The following is a 19,634-nucleotide window of genomic DNA, read 5'->3' as shown; positions in this document are numbered from 1 at the left end:
TATTGACTGGTATGGACAACAGACACCCAGGGCCTACTCACATCCTTTGTAAAGTTTGGATTCAGAGACACTCTTTCCCCCTCCTACCGTAGGGAGAGACACCATTGCACATGTTTATTGACTGGTAGATGGCAAGGGTCTGTGGGCCATATGCATGCAAGTGAAGCAATGTTGACCTTGACAGGAGATGCTTCTTGTGAGTTGGCATTTAGGAAAAATTTCTCTAGTCAGAGCTCGTGTGGACACACTGATATCAAATCAGCTCTCTGGGAAGAACTCAGTGGGATATCTTGTATCTGCTTTAACCTTCAGGAAGGACTATGTTCATACTGGAGTTCCTGGTTGATGCCAACAAAAGTTAGGCAGTTTGAGATCACCCAGAGGCACCTCGGAAGAAAGGTCTGGCATTTATTTCCAAAAAACCCACCATTGGAAGCCCTATGGAGCAGGCACTTTACTCTGACTCACATGAGGTCGCTGTGCATTGGAATCAACTCTACAACAACTTTTTTTTTTTTTTTAATGTTCATACTATCCCAGAAAATACAATCTTAAATAACAGCAAGCCAAAAAACAACCGTGAAAGATAAAATCCCCAGTCTCTCTTTGTAACAAATTTAGCTCTGCTAATATCTCACCTCAATTTCACGTACTTTAATTTAATACCTAAATTTCTTATTCTTAACAGAAATAGAATAAGTACTTTTAGTTAATGTAATACTAACAATACCAACAATAATAGTAAATACACAGCACTTACTATGTGTCGGGCACTGGTCCAAATATCTTATATATAGCGACTAATCCTCACAAGAACTTTTTGAGGTAGGTACTATTATTGCTATTATTTTACAGATGAGGAAACTGAAGCTCAGAGAGCTTAAGTAATTTGTCATGCAGTCAGTAGTGCTGCAGTCTGTCTCCAGAGTATGTGTGTCTGAACTTTCTGCTGCCCTGCCTCTCATATTCTGCAATGTTCTAGAAAGCAATAGGGAATTGCAACTGACAAGAGACATCTCCTGTCAAGATCAATGTTGCTGCACTTGCAGCCGTATGGTCAGCAGCTCCTTATCATCTACCAGGCAATAGCCATTCCTGTCCCTAGGAATAGAGTCACATCTCTACCCTCAGCCTTCTTCTCTTTGTTGCTGTGGTTGTTGTTAGGTGCCAACGAGTCTGTTCCAACTCAGCAACCCTATAGGACAGAGTGGAATTGCCTCATAGGGTTTCTGAGGAACGGCTGGTGGATTTGAACTGCTGACCTTTTGGTTAGCAGCCGAGCTCTTAACCACTGTGCCACCAGGACTTCTCTTTAGGCACAATATATATAAGTTCCTTTACTCTTTTGTTGTAAGGACTGTGTAATTATTTTGGTTATTTTCTCCGTAGGCCCCAGAATATGCTACACATGTGGCCTCATCCCACTTCAGCCTCACTGGCAGCATGAAGGAGAAGAGTTTTTGTAATGTTTTAGGGATAAACAGGCTTTGGGGGAATAGAGACAGATTCTGCCCAAGCTCCCGAAGCCAAAGGCCGTTAAACCAGGAAAGTAAAGCAACAATGACTCTCCGATTCCTTTCTGTAACTAGTGGAAGATCAGTCATTTTGTTTTCCACGAAGAGAAGTCCCTAGGGACACAATTCCAGTCCTCCTTGAGAATCTTCCTTGGTCTCCCAGGAAACTACGCTGGGGGCGGGTGGGGGGGGTGGGACATAGGAGTGCATGTACTTTAAGCAAATAAACAGATAAAGGAGAAGTCACTCCAGGACTCCAACCAGCTGCCACGCCATTATGAAATCTCTCTTGCCTTTAGTAAATGTGAGATAATTGATGGTTGTATTTTTTTTCTTTCTTGTTTCTTGTGGTATTGTGGTCTTCCTCCTTGGAGGATAGTCATCCTTTTAAGTGGGATCCAACAACCTTCCTCAAAAGGAAGTCAAAACTGAGCCAAAACTACTTTGAAATGATTTTTAATATTGGGTTGCCAGGATTTTGGAGTATGAAGGTATTTGCATTAGGAGGTTACTTGCTTGGTTACATTATTTGATTTTGTGTAAATTCCATGCCCATTCATAAGCTATTTGAAATAACTAGCTCAGAGCCTGCAGATAACGGTTGCTCAAAAATGCTAGTTTCTTCTTCAACTGTTAAGCACTTTAATTTAGACTTCAGCACGGTTTAGGAAGGCCATCTGGTATCCTCAGTTTCACACTTTGTGTTTCGTCTAGGTTGTCATATGTGATATAAACATGCCCAAATGATGACTTTCATGATGCTTAGATTAAAATGAACATCTCTGAAGGCAGCATTTCTCAAGGTGGGATATGTACCCCTTTGTTAGTTCACAGTATATTAGGTGGTATATAATGGAGTTTTAAACAAATGCTATTAGCTATATATTTATTTAACATGTATTAGAAGAGCTGTATTTAACATATTAACCCTGTTATTTCATGGGTATTATTCCTTAAGATGAGAATAATAAGGAGTATATTTAAAGAGAAATAAATAGGAGTATATTTAAAGAGAAAAATTAGAGTGAATATGGCTATAGGCCAATATGGCAAGACTGTTGAGGCTGACACATGAATGTATGGAGTCCCTGGGTGGTGCAAACAGTTAATGTTTTCATCTGCTAACTGAAAGGTTGGAGGTTTGAGTCCACCCAGACATGCCTTGGAAGAAAGAACTGGTGATCTACTTCTGAAAAATCAGTCATTGAAAACTCTATTGAGCATGGTTCTACTCTGACACACATGTGGTCACCGTGAGTTGGAGTTGATTTGACAACACTTAGCTTTTTTATTTTTTAATCAATGAATGTATAAAATTTGGGACACACCCATATAAGTCATCTTCAGACTCAGGGGTTCTTTCTCTTCGATCTACTGATGGCTGTAGATAAGTGCTGACAATTTTATTGCTCCTGTTCTGATATCTTCTAGAATTGTCTTTAAGTTTCAACTTTTCCTGCCCATCCTGACTCCTGTGTGTGTTCTTCCCCACCCTTAGAATGCCCTTTTCCATTCTCTGCAGCTCTCCAACTTCTTCCTGTTATTCCGGGCCTGTTTCAGGTATTATTTTCTGTGAAGCCATTCCCGCCCATGTGTTCCCATAGCATTTGGTATCTCTGTCACCCTTCTCAGACTTTGTCTCCATCTTCCCTGGTGCCTGGCACAGTGCTGCTCATAGCTTGCTAACTGGGATTGTAATATGCTGGGTATTGAATAGCATCAGTTTCCCAGGATAATCACTCTGGGGGACGACAAAGGCAAAACCAATTCAAGCAAGTCATAGATTAAAGTAAACTCAGAATTTGTTTTTACCTCTGCTCAGAAATATTCTGCTAAGCAGACCTACTATCCGTCAGGCCAGTCCAAGAAAAGCCATGAGCTGAAGGCTCACTTTCTCCCATATTATCAATCACATTATCGATCACCTAGGAACAGTAGTGTTCATTTTTAGGCAGTGCGCTTGTTGTTAAGGTGTTTCGTTAGTCAAAATTCTGATTTCATTTTTTCTTCTGGATCCTGGGTTTTAATCAAATTGCAAAGTCAGAAATACATGCATTTTAACTGTTGATATTTTATCAAATTGTTCTTGAGAGAAGTTGCATAATTTATATCCCACACCAATGTGTGAGAGTAACTATTTCCCAACACATGCCAACGTGCTTGTTTTAATTTTAGATGTGTTGGTTATAAAAAAAAAAGTTCTTCATTGTGTTAATTTGCATTTTTTAAATTATCAGTGATGTTGAGAAGCTTTTTATATTTGTCCTTTGTTCATTTTCCTTCCTTCCTTCTCTCTTTCTTCCTGCCTTTCTTCCCTCCCTCCCTCTCTCCTTTCCTTCCTTCCTTTTTTCCTTCTTACTGATTTATAACAGATCTTTTTGTATGAAGCAATATGTATTGCAAAAGTTTTATTCAATTTTTTGCACCTTTTGATTTTATTTTGTGTTTTTTTCTACAGAAGTTTTAAATTTTTAGACAAAATCAGTAGCTCAATCTTTTCTTTTATGATTTCCTTAAAAATATCTTCCCTAGAGAATTTTAAAAAATTCCCTCATTTTAAAATTCAAATTACTCATTAAAAAAAAAAAAGAAGTCCAAACCAAGAAACCAAATCCCCCCATGAGGTATTTGGTTGTATATAAGTGCCTCAGCAGTTATTCTTTTTGTTGTTGTTGTTATTGTTGTAAATATATCTATCACACAACATTTGCCAATCCAACTTTTTACTTGTGTACAACTTATTGACATGAATTACATTAATTGGCTGTGCAGACCTTACTCTTAATCAATGCAAGTTTTCCATCACCTTAAAGCATGAAACTCAGTGCTCCATAAGCAATAACCCTTTCTTTCCCCCACCCTCCCACCCCTGGTAACCACTAATAAACTTCGGTCTCTATACGTTTGCCTGTTCTTGTCTTTTTTATAAATGAGATCATACAATACTTGTCCTTTTGCGATTGACTTATTTCACTCAGCGTAATGTCTCCAAGCTCTACCCATGTTGTATCATATATCAAGACTTCATTTCTCTTTATGCCTGAGTAGTATTCCATTGTATGTATCTATCACATTTTGTTTATCCATTCATCCATTGATGGGCATTTAGATTGTTTCCACCTTTTGGCTATTGTGAATAATGCTTCGATGAACACTGGTGTATGTATGCCTGTATCTGTCGTTTTCAAGTCCCTGAGGTATATTCCTAGCAGTAGAATTGCTGGGTCATATGGTAGTTCTAGTTTAAGTTTTTTGAGGAACTATCACACTGTTTTCCACAATAGCTGTACCATTTTGCATTCCCACCAGCAATGGATATGGGTTTGGAGGTTTAGGGCCATGGTTTCATGAGACATCCCAGTTCATTGGCCTACTGTCATGTTTAGTGCTTCTGTTCTACCTCCTAGTTCATTGTATAGTGCCTAGGGTCTTAAAAGCTTGCAAGTGGCCAGCCAAGGCACAACAAATGATCTCTATTTGCCTGGAGCAACAGAGGAAAAAGGAGAGTCAGAAATAGGAGGAGGAAATGGAATGTGTGGCTAATTGCCTCAGTGAAAAACTGCATTCTTTTCCATAACACCAGAAGGACCAGACGGTGCCCAGCTACCAATACTGAACATTGAGACCAAAGATTCTATAGAAGAATCCTGATCAAACGGGGGAAATGCAGACCAGAATTTCAGATTTTCAGGGACTCTAGACTTCCTGGAGTCATGGAGCCCAGATGAATCCCTGAAACTATTGCCTTGAGATAATCTTTAAACATTAAACAAAAAATATCTCCAAAGTTGTCTTTAAACCAAGGCTTCAAAATGGTTCATTCCAGTTTGAACCCCTGCTGAAATCTGCATTTGTAACAAGTTTCCAGGCGATGCTGTTGCTGCTGGTTAGAGAGTTGGGATGAGTTCTGAGAACCAAAAGCAGAGCATTGGTTCTCAAAACTTATCATACCTAAGAATCACCTGGGAACCCTGTTGAAATGTGGATTCTTATTCAGCACAAACCTGTTGCTGTGGAGTTGATTCCGACTCATAGCAACCTTACAGGACAGAGTAGAACTGCCACAAAGGGTTTCCAAGGAGTGGCTGGTGAATTCAAACTGCCGGCCTTTTGGTTAGCAGGCAAGCTCCCAACCACTGCGCCACCAGGGCTCTAGTGAAAGCAGGTATTTTTATGACTATTTACAGGTAAGAAAACTGACAAATTAATAACAGGTAAGCAGGTTTAGAACTCAGGCCTCCTGACTACTAGAACAGGGTTTTTCCTTTATGTTACTCCCTAACCAGCAGTATTATCATCACCTGGGAACTTGTTAGAAATGCAGATTCTCAGCAGAGTTTTGAACCTGAAGGAATCAGTTTGAAGTCCTGCTTTAAACCAAACAATAATTAGCTTAATTAGTAAAGAATGTCTTCCTTAAGCACTGTGATCTTTTAAGATTTTAGGAACTGTCTATATGGGATCAAATTGACAACAGCAACTCAAAAGATTAGGTAGGGAACTTAGAGGGCAGTGAGTTTATGCTAATGGCAGAGGAACAATTTGGAAAAGGATGGTGAGAGTGGTTGCATAACTTGAAGAATGTAATCACTGTCACTGAATTGTATATGTAGAAATGGTACAATCGCTGTATGTTCTGCTGTGTTTTTTCTCAACACCACCACCACCAAATGTATAACTTTTTTTTTTTTAAGTTATTTTATGTTTGTGTTGTCAATTACATGACAAGTGAAACAAGCAGCATGAGCAACTTCTAAAACAGGGAAAAAAGATCCTGTTCCTAGGCCTCCCTGGCCAGCCTCCTGTTTCCAGGGCTCTTTTTTTTTTTTTCATTCTATAGAGCTTATCGGCTTCGGCTTCAGCTCCTGATCTCTGACTCAGGCCTTACTTATTTTGATGATGGCTTGGGACTACTTCTTAGGCCTATAGACCTCAGTCTGGTGCAATGCTGCTTGTTGGGTGAAAGCATCAAAGGGCCTATATTAAATAGGTCACAAATATATACATAGTATGTTCATAAAAATATATGTAATTTTCTTTCTTTTTGCTTAGAACAGTGCCTGGGAAAAACAAAAGGTTATATAAGCGTTAACTATTATTATTTCCACCTATTGAGTTGAAATTACCTTTTTTACAGGTCAAAAATGGTGAAATAGTTGAGGTCACTGATGGTGAGAGCAAAAATCAATTTCTAAAATTCTAACAGGATGTTATGAACAAACTAAGAAAAAATGTGTATTGTGTATATATATGTATATTTTGCTATACACTGTTTTACAATACGTGAAAAGGGTTGAGTTATAAGCTATTCCTTTTAGATAATTGCCATTATCAATCTGGAGTATAGGAAGCCTGAGGTTTGAACTGAGGCCTTTTGGGAGGGAAACATAGTAAGAAGTTTAGCTAAGGGCCCCTTTAATACATTCTAACCCTATAAGGAATGACTCTCCTGTTCAGTCTGTGCCACTTCCCCGTGTGACATTTAGACAGTTTTAATCATTTTTTGCATTGATCACAAAACGAGTCATTGATAAACTATTATGAACATGTATGTTGTATTTCGATTAGATTTGGGGTTTTTTTTGCCAAAATTTATTCCAATTTTTATTAGATGGAGAAGGAACTTACATTAGCTTTTTCAAGCAGGGCTGGAGTTATCATAATAACCCACCAACTAGCAATGCCTCTGTTTTCTTTCAAGACCATTCAGACCATAAGAAATGAGAACTGTTTTTTTAAAACCTCACTAGGAAATTCCTTATCATGCTGCAAAAAATCCACTTAATTGCGTCCATTGTAGGGAAATTCATATACTTAATTTAAATATACAATATTTTAAATCCATAGTCTCTTACCTCGTCTTCAAGTAAACTGGAAAAAGGCTGGACTCTATCTTTGAGGTCACTTTGCAAAGATTTGAAACATGTGTGTTTCTTCCCAGCTTTGTTCAGTGGCCTCATAGTGGTAGCTTGAAATTGACCATGATAGGAGTATTTACACCATGGAAATTGGCAAATACTACAAATCAGACTTTATTTTCCAGAGAGCCAGTTTACCAGCACACCACTGCTTCTGTCTACATATATCCTATAAAGGGAAGTAACAAGCTATTACTTGAGTTATTCACTGCCTATATCCGTTTTACTGAGTGTCTAGGGGATTAAGTATACAAAAGGTCAAATGTTTGGCTTTAAATTACAGAACAAGTAGTTAGTTCTTGACATAGCAAGTGTGATTTAGCAATAAATGTAATTTTAACTCAGAGAGGCTGTAAAAGTTTTGTAGGTCTATCTTCTCTCTTATGAACTGCTGTTAGAAGGTAGCTGGTATTTTGACTGCCCTGCAACTCTTCCTGCTTATTCTGGTAACTGTCGTTGTTGTTGAGTCGATTCCAACTCATGGCAACATCATGTGTGCAGAGTAGAATTGCTCCATAGTGTTTTCAATAGCATCCTGATTTTCCTTTGTGGAAATACTTGTTAACTCTCCAGACGATTTTGGAGAAAGAGGTGTTGACCATGTGCTTGTCTTCCTCTCCTGCTCTAAGGTGCTCATGTAACTCAGACTGGCCAATGAGAATGCAATATGCCTGTGGCCACCAAGGTTTATGCAAGGGTGGGTACATGACCTAGTTCTGGCCAGTAGGAGCACTGCTCCCCCTTGGCCACAGCCATAGGTTCTGAGTTAGGCAATTGACCCAAGCCAGAGTGAATCCCAGCAATTGCCGGTGCTGTCGAGGAAGACAATAAACTCTATTCCTTCACTTGGTTGTTATGAGAAAGACTAGAGCTTTGCCACCGTCTCAGAGAGAACCTGCCCGAATATGAAGCCAACACAAAGGCAGGCCGCTGAACAATTCAGAGAGATTTCTGATATCATTTGAACTGCTGGATTGATCTATGCCTGAAGCTAGAATTACATTGAGCCAATACATTTTCCTTTTGCTTAAGTCATTTTGAATTAATTTCGTCACTTGCAATGGACAGTTTTGAGTAATTTAATTCCTTTCTATAATATCTCTAATGAGTATTCAGCAGTCAATCCTTGAATGTATCTAGTGATAGGACCCTTGCTATGTTATGAAGCAGTGCATTTCTTTTTGACAATTCTGAATATTAGAAAATTCTTCTACGTTGATCCTGAATTTTTCTCTGCTCATTGGTCCCATCTGTGTTATCAAGGACAACATTTGTGTTATAAGTGTATGTACTTCACTTCTTTATCTGCATTCCTGCCCTTCACAAACTCTGAATTAATTTTCATGCCTTTGCTTAGTCTTCTTTAGCTAAACACACTCAGCCCCCTCAAAGATTCTCCGTAATTCTTATCTTCCTAGTCATACTCTTCTGGACATACAAGAGTTGGTCAAGGTCTCTTTTAAAATGTGATATACTCATAGACCTCGTATGTGTCATAATACTGAGCAGTTTCAAGTAGAAAGTGATTATTATTTGGTTCTGCTTGCAGGACTGACTTTAAATGAAATGCTTAATGGGGAAAATGTATTTCTATTTTTATTTCTACTTCTATTTCTATTATTTCACTCCTTCAAGAGTTTATTTTCTTTTTCCACCCCAGGTGTTCTCTCACCCTTTGGCCTTTTCTCTCTGCCTCACCACTACTGCCTTCATCCTTGATTCCCCACCCAGCTCTTTATTGCAACAAACAGTGAGGGAAGAATCTGACTCACATTCTGAGTTGAAGTGCCACCTCTCTTCAGCAACATATGTTTTTATTTCCGTTGTCCCTGTTTAGTTTGAGTCTAAGAATTAAGGCTCCAACTGTGGGCTTTTAGCCTTTGTTGAACCATAATGGGAAGGTGTGTTTTATTGGAGTCCCTAAAATTACATCATATGTTAGGTCCCCTCCTTTGCCTGAAAGATTCTTTGCCAGCTTGCAATTTCCAGACACTGCTTCGGCAACCCACTCCACTGCCTTTCACACTTAGTGCCTGCTTTTTTGAGTTCATGAGGCTCACCTGCGTGTTTGCCTTTTTATTCTTTAAGAAGCGGTTATGCTGAGTGAGGTAAGCCAATTACAAAAGGACAAATATTGTATGATCCCACTTATATGAAATATTTAGAATAGGCAAATGTATAGAGACCAAAGTTTATTAGCGATTACCAAGGATGGTGGGGGGAGGTGGTGGTGGGGTAGTCATTGTTTAGGAAGCATTGAGTATCTGCTTATGGTGATGGTTGTACAACATGATAAACGTAGTTGGTGTCACTAAATTGTACGTGTAAAAAATGTTGAATTGACAAATATTGTGTTATATATATATTTTATGGCAGTAAAAAAAATACTGTTCTCAATGTAAGACAGATTGAACAAAAACAAGACAAAACAAAAAACTGGAAGCCTGCTGCATTCTTCCTGTGAAATGCACAAAAGTCCTTCTGTCCCTGGTGGAGAGACAATGTCAGTGTCCTGGAGAACATCTGAAATAAGAGCGAAGATTACATATTTTACACATTGCAACTCTTTTGAGATCAATTCATGTATTTTGGCCATTTTCACCACTTAGTCCAACTCTATGAGTTTGACTGGTCAGTCAGTCGGTCTGATATTATCATTAAAATAGCTAAAAGTAGCAGATCAGTATCCTTATTTTCATTTCAGGCACAGAGATTCTAAATGGTTTTAGCATTTTTTTTTTTTCTTTTTCTGGTATTGCCGATAAGTTTTTTTGTGGTTGTTCTTGTATCCGAGAGACTAGCCCAATTCCTGGCTCTCAAGAAGTTTTCGCAGTTTTTTAAAAAGTCAGGCTGTAAGTATAAATGTTCAAAGCAATATCTCAAAGTTATTTAAAACTGCCTGTCAAAGTTCCAGTTCTTTAACAACTTAATACAGTTTTTCTATAAGACCTATTTATGGAGGAAAATTTATGATAATGCAGATCCATCTTGCACTAAACCCTAGAATATTCATTTCTCAGAAGCAGCAGAAAGACCTCTTTATAATATGGCTTTTTGCTACGTCAGTGTGCTTCTGGAAGGAGACCACCGGGCCAGCATTATAGTGACATCCCTGTGTATACACACATTGATTTCCTCAAGCAATGGACGATTTCCACCAAGCTGGCTTCTTCTCAAAAATCGAAACTTAATTTTTCTCTGGGGTAGTTTTCATGTTAAGAATCTTTTTTAAATCACTTCCCGGTCTCTCTCCATGAAACCACCTTTGGTTAATGGAAACCTACCGTACTTGATGGTGTGGGGTACAATGATAAGTCCCTCAGTCTATTTTTTTCTTTGAACAAACATGTCTTTTCTAAGGGCACTGCTGGTGGTTTGATCCTTGGCAAGGACTCTCCTCCAAAACGTGTGTTATGAGAGCAAGCGGTTCTTCCTAATAGAATGGACACCTTTCAGGGCCCTTTCTGTTTGTTTAGTTTCTTGATTATATGAAGTACATTAAAAACAGTCCAAGCCCCATTAACATAATTTTCATGCATGTTGGTTCTGGCAAAACACGCTAGGCAGGAACTGTATGATAAATGAGATAAATAATTTTGATGGAGCAGTGAAATAAAATAAACTTCTGCTGTTTAAGAAAACAAACCATGACTAGTGGTGTGTATGGGGATCGATTTGTCTTAGGGTGGTATACTGAGGGTGGCCTCTCAACCGCAGAATGTTCAGGGGAGAAAGAGCTGCTAATTCTGATGAGGTCTAGTTGAAGATTTAACATAAAACTTCATGAAGTCTATTGTCCTTTTTTTAGGCAGTTGGTTTTCCAGGCTGTAGATTATGTGAGGGTCCTTTTTACTTCCTGTCCTTGGTTGCCTTTCAGCACTTTGCCTAACAATGGGCAAGGGCAGACGGTAAAGATGGAGTTTGCGTAAGTTCATATTGAGACACCTTTGGGGAAAAAGTTGTCTGAGGCTGAGTGGATTCTTCGTAAAGAGGTGAATTTTGCTTAGTTAGCAGTTTAAAGGCTTGTATCAGCAAGCCCTGCTAGAAATGTCTATCAGAGTTAGTAGTAGAATAAGATGTTTATAAGTCCTGGGCCAAAAATATAGCCTTTTTTGAGATGTTGTTGGGTGTTGTTGAGTGGATTCTGACTCATAGCAACTCCATTTGACAGAGTAGAGCTGCCCTATCGTGTTTTCTGGGCTGTAATCTTTATGGAAGCAGATCGCTGGGCCTTTTGCCCACGGAGCCACTGGGTGGGTTCAAACTGCCAGTCTTTCAGTTAGCAGCCAAGTGCTTAACTGTTTGCACCACCAGGGCTCCCTAGACCTGGAAAACTCTTCAAGAAGAATATCGTAGTCCTTGTATGCTCCCCGAATCATAACAGTCAGAAAAAACCTTGGATGAGGCCTTGGGTGGCTTTTTATGTTTGGGAAATTTCAGAAATGGACCCTTGGAAATAAGTTGTATTTGTACACAGTGAACTGGTTTTCCCAATGTCACCTGCATTTCATATCATTAAGATGTCCTCCGGTGCAGAGTTGTGTTTTTTGGGTGAAAGTAGGAAAAGGCCACATGAGTTTGCATGCCCTGGCAGAAGGTTAAAAAAAAATTAAAGTTGTGTGTACGCTTTGAATTTTCTTTTTACTCCTCAGAGACTGATCAGTCAGGAGAAATTCAGGCAATAGTTAAAGAAGGTAAAATTAATGCATTTTTGGGGGATGCTCTATGGACTTCAAATGTTTATACGAATGCTACCATCATAACACTGTTAATAAATGTGAACTGGTTACCTACTACATGTGACAGAAGCCCTTGAGTTTGTGCTTCTAAACACATGGAAAAATGCAGCACTATATACCACCCTGTACACATGCCAGTCTCTCTATAGCTAAGCTAGCCATTAGGCCTGCTACTATAATAAAATCTTCATTATCCCTACAGCCTAATGTTGACGATTGCCTTTAAGGGGTGGTTTTAGAATGCTGAGAAGATGGTGGCAGCTGGAAGTATGGTTTTTGGATCTCCCTGAAATTTCCACTTAAAAACTAACAGAGAGTGAAATTGTATGGGATATGAATTACATCTCAATACAGCTGGCAGATATAGATGAGCTAGATACAGATGATGATATAGGTAGATATAGATATAGGTTAAAAAAAACAAAAAACAAAACAAAACCCATTGCCATCAAGTCGATTCCAACTCATAGCAACCCTATAGGTATAGGTATAGATGTATAGGTCCCTTGCTGAAACAAATGGCTTGCACTTAACTAGTAATCTAAAGGTGGTAGTTTAAGTCTACCCAGTGGTACCACAGAAGACCTGGTGTTTGGCTTCTGTTAAGATTATAGCCGAGAAAACCCTGTGGAGAAATTCTATGTTGTAACAATAACACATGGGGTTGCCATGAATCAGAATCTACTCAATGGCAACTAACAATATTCAAGATCCTAAACATATTAAGATCACACATACATATTCAAGATCCTAAGCTCCAAGGGGAGAAAAAAAAGAGCAACTAGATTACCAAACCCAAAACCCAGGGATAGCATGTATGACAAAACCAGGAAACAGGTTTCCCTATGAACCCTAAATTATATCATAAGGCTTGTGTCTTCTTGTCATCTATGTGAGGAAGCACAGGAAATCAGTGGGGCATTGGATGGGTTTGAGAATGGAAGAACCCCAAAATAGATGAAACTGAAACCACAGTAGGTGAATTTGGGAACAACAGCTGTACTGTCAGATGTATTGCCCACCCAGGATGCCTTATCCAGCAAGCAAAGTAAGCACGTGTTTAGGGCATCAACAAAACAGGGACACCAGTTGCACAAACAAAAATCCACCATAGATGCCAAATAGATAGGACACAAGGGAAAGCAAGTGCCACAGTAGAAGGGAACTGGCAGAACAGTAAAGGAAAATGATACCATGTTGTAAATTTTTTATATGATAACAATTATATTTTCTTTTTCATTTCAGACCAATCTGGTATAAACTCACTTTCAGTCCTCTCTTGTCAACTACATAAGAATGCACCAGTGCCACTATAATCACCTGACTTATTACATATCTGCTCCTACACAAAACGAATCAAAACATATCTTCACATAGAATATACCCTTGTAGTTGTATCATGCTCTTTGTGATTGCTCTCGCTCCTGTCAGGTATCAGCCATAGTCCAATGAACTCTGAAGACACAGCATCAAAGGATAGAAAGTGAGTATGCAAGTTTTTAAGTATTATTTCAAGATGAAAACTACTCCTGGAAATCTGCAAAGGGCCTACTAACAAACATCTTACAACAAATGAATGAAATTAATGCTGACTGTCTTGTACGTACTATTTTCTTTGGCTATCTCAGATCTGAAGAACAAAATTACATGTTTCAAATCAATGTTTTTTACACACTAACTTTCAAATCCCCCACACATCTATCAGTTTGTCATAATGTGGGGCTTGCATGTTGTTGTGATGCTGGAAGCTATGCCACCAGTATTCAAATACCAGCATGGTAACCCATGGTGGACAGGTTTCAGCTGAGCTTCCAGACTGAGACAGCCTAGGAAGAAGGACCAGGCAGTCTACTTCTGAAAAAAATTAGCCAGTGAAAACCTTATGAATAGCAGTGAAGCGTTGTCTGATGTGGTGTCAGAAAATGAGCTCTTCAGATGGGAAGGCACTCAAAATATGAGTGAGGAAGAGCTGCTTCCTTAAAGTAGAGTTGACCTTAATGATGTGGATGGAGCCAAGCTCTCAGAACCTTCATTTGCTGATGTGGCATGACTCAAAATGAGAAGGAACAGTTGCTAACATCTATTAATAATCGGAATGTGGAAAGTACAAAGTATGAATCTAGGAAAATTGTAAATCATCAGAAATTAAATGGAATGCATAAACACGGATATCCTAGGCATTAGTGAGCTGAAATAGACTGGTTGGTATTGGCCATTTTGAATCTGACAATCAGATGGGCTACTATGCCAGGAATGACAAATTGAAGAGGAATGGTGTCACATTCATCATCAAAAAGAACATTTCCAGGTCTATCCTGAACTACAGTATTGTTGGTTAAAGGACAATATCCACACACCTGCAAGGAATACTAGTTAATATGACTATTGTCTGAATTTACACATGAACTGCTAAAGCCAAAGATAAAGAAATTAAAGATTTTTACCAATTTCTGCAATCTGAAATTAATCGAACGTGCAATCATGATTCATCGAAAACTACTTGTGATTGGAATGGAAAAGTTGGAAAGAAAGAAGAAGGATTTGTAGTTGGAAAATATGGCCTTGGTGATAAAAATAATGCTAGAGATCACATGATAGAATTTTGGAAGGCCAAAGACTTCCTCATTGCAAATACCTTTTTTCAACAGCAAAAAAAACAGTAACTATACACTTGGACCTCATCTGATGAAATATACAGGAATCAAATCAACTACATCTGTGGAAAGAGACAAAGAAAAAGTTCAATATTGTCAATTAGAGCAAGGCCAGAGGCCGACTGTGGAAAAGACCATCAACTGCTCATATGTAAGTTCAAGCTGAAGCTGAAAAAAAAAAAAAAAGCAAATTAGGACAAGTCCACAAGAGCCAAAGTACAACCATGAGTATATCCTACCTGAATTTAGGGACCATCTCAAGAATAGATTTGACACATTGAACACTAATGACTGAAGACAAAACGAGTTGTGGAATGACATCAAGGACATCATACATGAAGAGAGAAAGAGGTCATTAAAAAGACAAGGTAGAAAGCAAAGACCAAAATGGGTGTCAGAAGAGACTCTGAAAGTTGCTCTGGAATGTCAGATAGCTAAAGTGAACAGAAAAAACGATCTCATAAAAGAGCTGAACAGAAGATTTGAAAAGGTGGCTCGAGAAGACATAGTAAAGCATAATGACATGTGCAAAGACCTGGAGTTAGGAAACCAAAAGGGAAGAACATGCTCCGCATTTTTCAAGTTGAAAGAACTGAAGAAAAAATTCAAGCCTCAAGTTGCATTATTGAAGGCTTCTATGGGCAAAATACTGAATGATGCAGGAAGCATCAAAAGACAATGGCAGGAATACACGGTCACTGACCAAAAAGAATTGGTCGATGTTCAACCATTTCAGGAGGGAGCATATGATCAAGAACTGATGGTCAAAAAAAAAAAAAGAAAACCAAACCCACTGCCGTCGAGTTGATATCGACTCATACCGACCCTATAGGACAGAGTAGAACTGCCCCATAGAGTTTCCAAGAAGTGCCTGGTGGATTTGAACTGCCAACCTCTTGGTTAGCAGCCATAGCACTTAACCACTACACCACCAGGGTTTCCGAGAACTGATGGTACTGAAGGAAAAAGTCCAAGATGCACTGAAACCATTAGCAAAAAACGAGGCTCCAGGAATTGACAGGATACTAACTGAGATGTGTTCATAAAGGAATGCAGCACCGGAAGTGCTTATTCATTTATGCCAAGAAATTTGGAAGACAGCTACCTGGCCAATCAACTGAAAAAGATTCATATTTACATCTATTCCCAAGAAAGGTCATCCAACCGATGACCAAGTAAAATTTTGGTGAAGTTGATTTAAAAGCAGTTGCAGCAATACATCGACAGAGAACTGCCAGAAATTCAAGCCAGATTCAGAAGAGGGCACGGAATGGGGGATATCATTGCTGATGTCAGGTGGGTCCTGGCTGAAAACAGAGAATACCAGAAAGAAGTTTACCTGTGTTTTATTGACTATGCAAAGGCATTCGACTTGTGGATCACGACAAATTATGGATAACGTTGCGAAGAATGGGAATTCCAGAACACTTAATTGCGCTCATGAGGAACCTGTACATAGATCAAGAGGCAAATGTTTGAACAGAACAAGGGGATACTGGGTGGTTTAAAGTCAGGAAAGGTGTGCGTCATGATGGCATAAGACTGGGCAATGTTTCGTTCAGTTGTACATGGGGCCACTATGAGTTGGAACCGGCTCAACAGCACTTAACAACAACAACAATTTTCAAATATAAATTTTTGTGTTAATGTCCAAATTCAAATGTAGACTTTATTTGTTTTATAAATTTTATTTATTTTTAATTATTCAAATTTATTTGCTATAGTAAAACCAAATTTAAAAGTGACATTATAGCCAGGTAAGATGAAACAGCAAAAACTAAGTGGTACGCAAAAATGAACGCTTGCAGAAGATAAAAAGAAAAGCATTTGTGAATCTCCAAAGACAATTCCAAAATGAACTTCTCAAAGCGTAATAAATCTGAAGAGACTTCTTCCATTGAATACTCAAGTTAATGAGTGAAAATTGTTGTACTGGTACTGCTGGTGCTGAAATTACTTATTGTAATATGAATGTAACAGAATGTTCCAAGTCTGCATCCATCCTTTGCGTATTAAAAAAATTAACAATGGTGTGGAAAGTGAAACTATTCTGAATCTTAAATTGTCACATCTGCAGACCCCATAAATAATAGAAATATGGATCATGCTTTGTGTAATAATTTTTTCTTCTAATGATGAAAATTATTGACTCAAAAGATGGCCAAGTGATATCAACATTTGAAAATTTGTGTCAAAAATTTCTGGGTGGTAAACAAACAAGGTTCTGTAGCTAGAATATATTTCTAGAGTGAAAACCTAATGGTGAAATTATAAGAGGGGGTAGCTACTGTATTTTCCATCAGTCTGCTCTGTATATTGATTTTTTGTAAAGTGTTCACTCCTAAATCATTTAATTCTCGATTTTCTACAGATGGATTTAGCAATTGGTGCAACTCAAATATGATTAATAAACATGAAATTGGTTCAATTCACAAAGATAGTATGTTGTCATATTTAAACCGAAGACATGGTTCTGGCTTAACTCATGAACTGGAAGCACAAATTAATGAAGAATGTCAGTACTGAAATGCTGTTTTGCAACGTGTTGTCTCAGGCATTAATAACAATTGCAGAGCTTGAACTATCTTTTTGAGGAAGAAATGAAGTGTTTAGGTCTCTGCAAAATGAAAAAAATTTGGATTTACTTGAATTCGTTTCTCAATTTGATCCATTTTTAGCAGATTACATCTCAATATATGGTAACACAGGAAAGGGCAACCCATCGTATATGTCTAAAATAACATGGGAAGATTTAATAAACTTAGTAAGTGATAAAATTCAATCAACTATTTTCAGTGAAATAAGTACAGTTTGATATTTCACTTTGTAGATTCCATGCCTGATCTTTCTGATACAGATCAGCTAAGTGTTGCTTTGAGATACATATTCCAACAGATGAAAAACCTGTTGAATGATTTATCACATTTACCAGCTTAAAAAGTCATACCTGTGAAGAAATCACAGATCAAGAACTTCATTAATTATGTGAAGTTTGCAAAATTGATTTTTCTAAGTGCAGAGGGCAGTCCTATGACAATGCTACCAATATGTCAGGGCATTCTAAAGGCATGCAAGAGAAAAATTTTAAATGTAATGACTATGCCATTTTCCTACCATGTGCTGCACATTTGCTTAATGTTGTAGGATGTAGTGCAGTAGATTGTTGTCTGGAGGCATTTGATTTTTTTTTTCTACTGTTCAATACTCTACACATTTTTTGCCACCTCCACTCTGTCCTATAGGGTCACTATGAGTTGAAATCGACTTGACGGCACTGGGTTTTGGGTACTCACCAACGGGAAGTTCCTTTTTTTTTTTAATTTTTATTTTCCTTTAAGTCCAAGTTTACAAATCAAGTCAGTCTCTCACACAAAAACTTATTGCTTGCCCCCTAATGAGACAGCCCACTCCCTCCCTCCACTCTCTCTTTTCGTGTCCATTTCACCAGCTTTTAACCTCCTCTACCCTCTCATCTCCCCTCCAGGCAGGAGATGCCAACATAGTCTCAAATATCCACCTGATTCAAGAAGCTTACTCTTCACCAGCATCCCTCTCCAATCCATTGTCCAGTCTAATCCCTGTCTGAAGAGTTGGCTTTGGGAATGGTTCCTGTCCTGGGCTAATAGAAGGTCTGGGGGCCATGACCACCAGGGTCCTTCTAGTCTCAGTCAGACCATTAAGTCTGGTCTTTTTATGAGAATTTGGGCTCTGCATCCCACTGCTCTCCTGCTCCCTCAGGGGTTCTCAGCTGTGTTCCTTGTCAGGCCAGTCACCGGACACCATCTAGTTCTTCTGGTCTCAGGCTGATGTAGTCTCTGGTTTATGTGGCCCTTTCTGTCTCTTGGGCTCGTAATTACCTTGTGTCCTTGGTGTTCTTCATTTTCCTTTGATCCAGATGGGTTGAGACCAATTGATGCATCTTAGATGGCTACTTGCTAGCGTTTAAGGCCCCAGAAGCCACTCTTCAAAGTGGGATGCAGAACGTTTTCTTAAAAGGTTTTATTATGCCAATTGACTTAGATGTCCCCTGAAATCATGGTCCCCAAACCCCCGCCCCTGCTACACTGGCCTTCGAAGCATTCAGTTTATTCAGGAATTTCTTTGCTTCTGGCTTAGTCCAATTGTACTGACCTCACCTGTATTGTGTGTTTTTCCCTTCACCTAAAGTAGTTCTTATCTACTATCTAATTAGTGGATACCCCTCTCCCACCCACCCTTCCTTCCCCCCTCTCATAACCATCAAAGAATATTTTCTTCTCTGTTTAAACTATTTCTCAAGTTCTTATAATGGTGGTCTTATACAATATTTGTCCTTTTGCAACTGACTAATTTCACTCAGCATAATGCCTTCCAGATTCCTCCATGTTATGAAAAGTTTCACAGATTCATCAGTGTTCTTTATCAATGTGTAGTATTCCATTGTGTGAATATGTTGTTGTTGTTGTTAGATGCCATCGAGTTGGTTCCACCTCACAGCAACCCTATTCACAACAGAACGAAACACTGCCCGGTCCTGAGCCATCCCCGCAGTCGTTGTTATGCTTGAGGTCATTGCTGCAGCCGCTGTGTCAATCCACCTCGTTGAGGGTCTTCCTCTTTTCCGCTGACCCTGTACTCTGCCAAGCATGATGTTCTTCTCCAGGGACTGATCCCTCCTGACAACATGTCCAAAGTATGTAAGACGCAGTCTCGCCATCCTTGCTTCCAAGGAGCATTCCGGCTGTTCTTCTTCCAAGAAAGATTTGTTCACTCTTTGGGCAGTCCATGGTATATTCAATGTTCTTCGCCAGCACCACAATTCGAAGGCGT

This window comes from Loxodonta africana, chromosome 5, assembly GCF_030014295.1.
Source record: "Loxodonta africana isolate mLoxAfr1 chromosome 5, mLoxAfr1.hap2, whole genome shotgun sequence".
NCBI classification, from domain to species: domain Eukaryota; kingdom Metazoa; phylum Chordata; class Mammalia; order Proboscidea; family Elephantidae; genus Loxodonta; species Loxodonta africana.
This window is presented reverse-complemented; position numbering follows the sequence as displayed.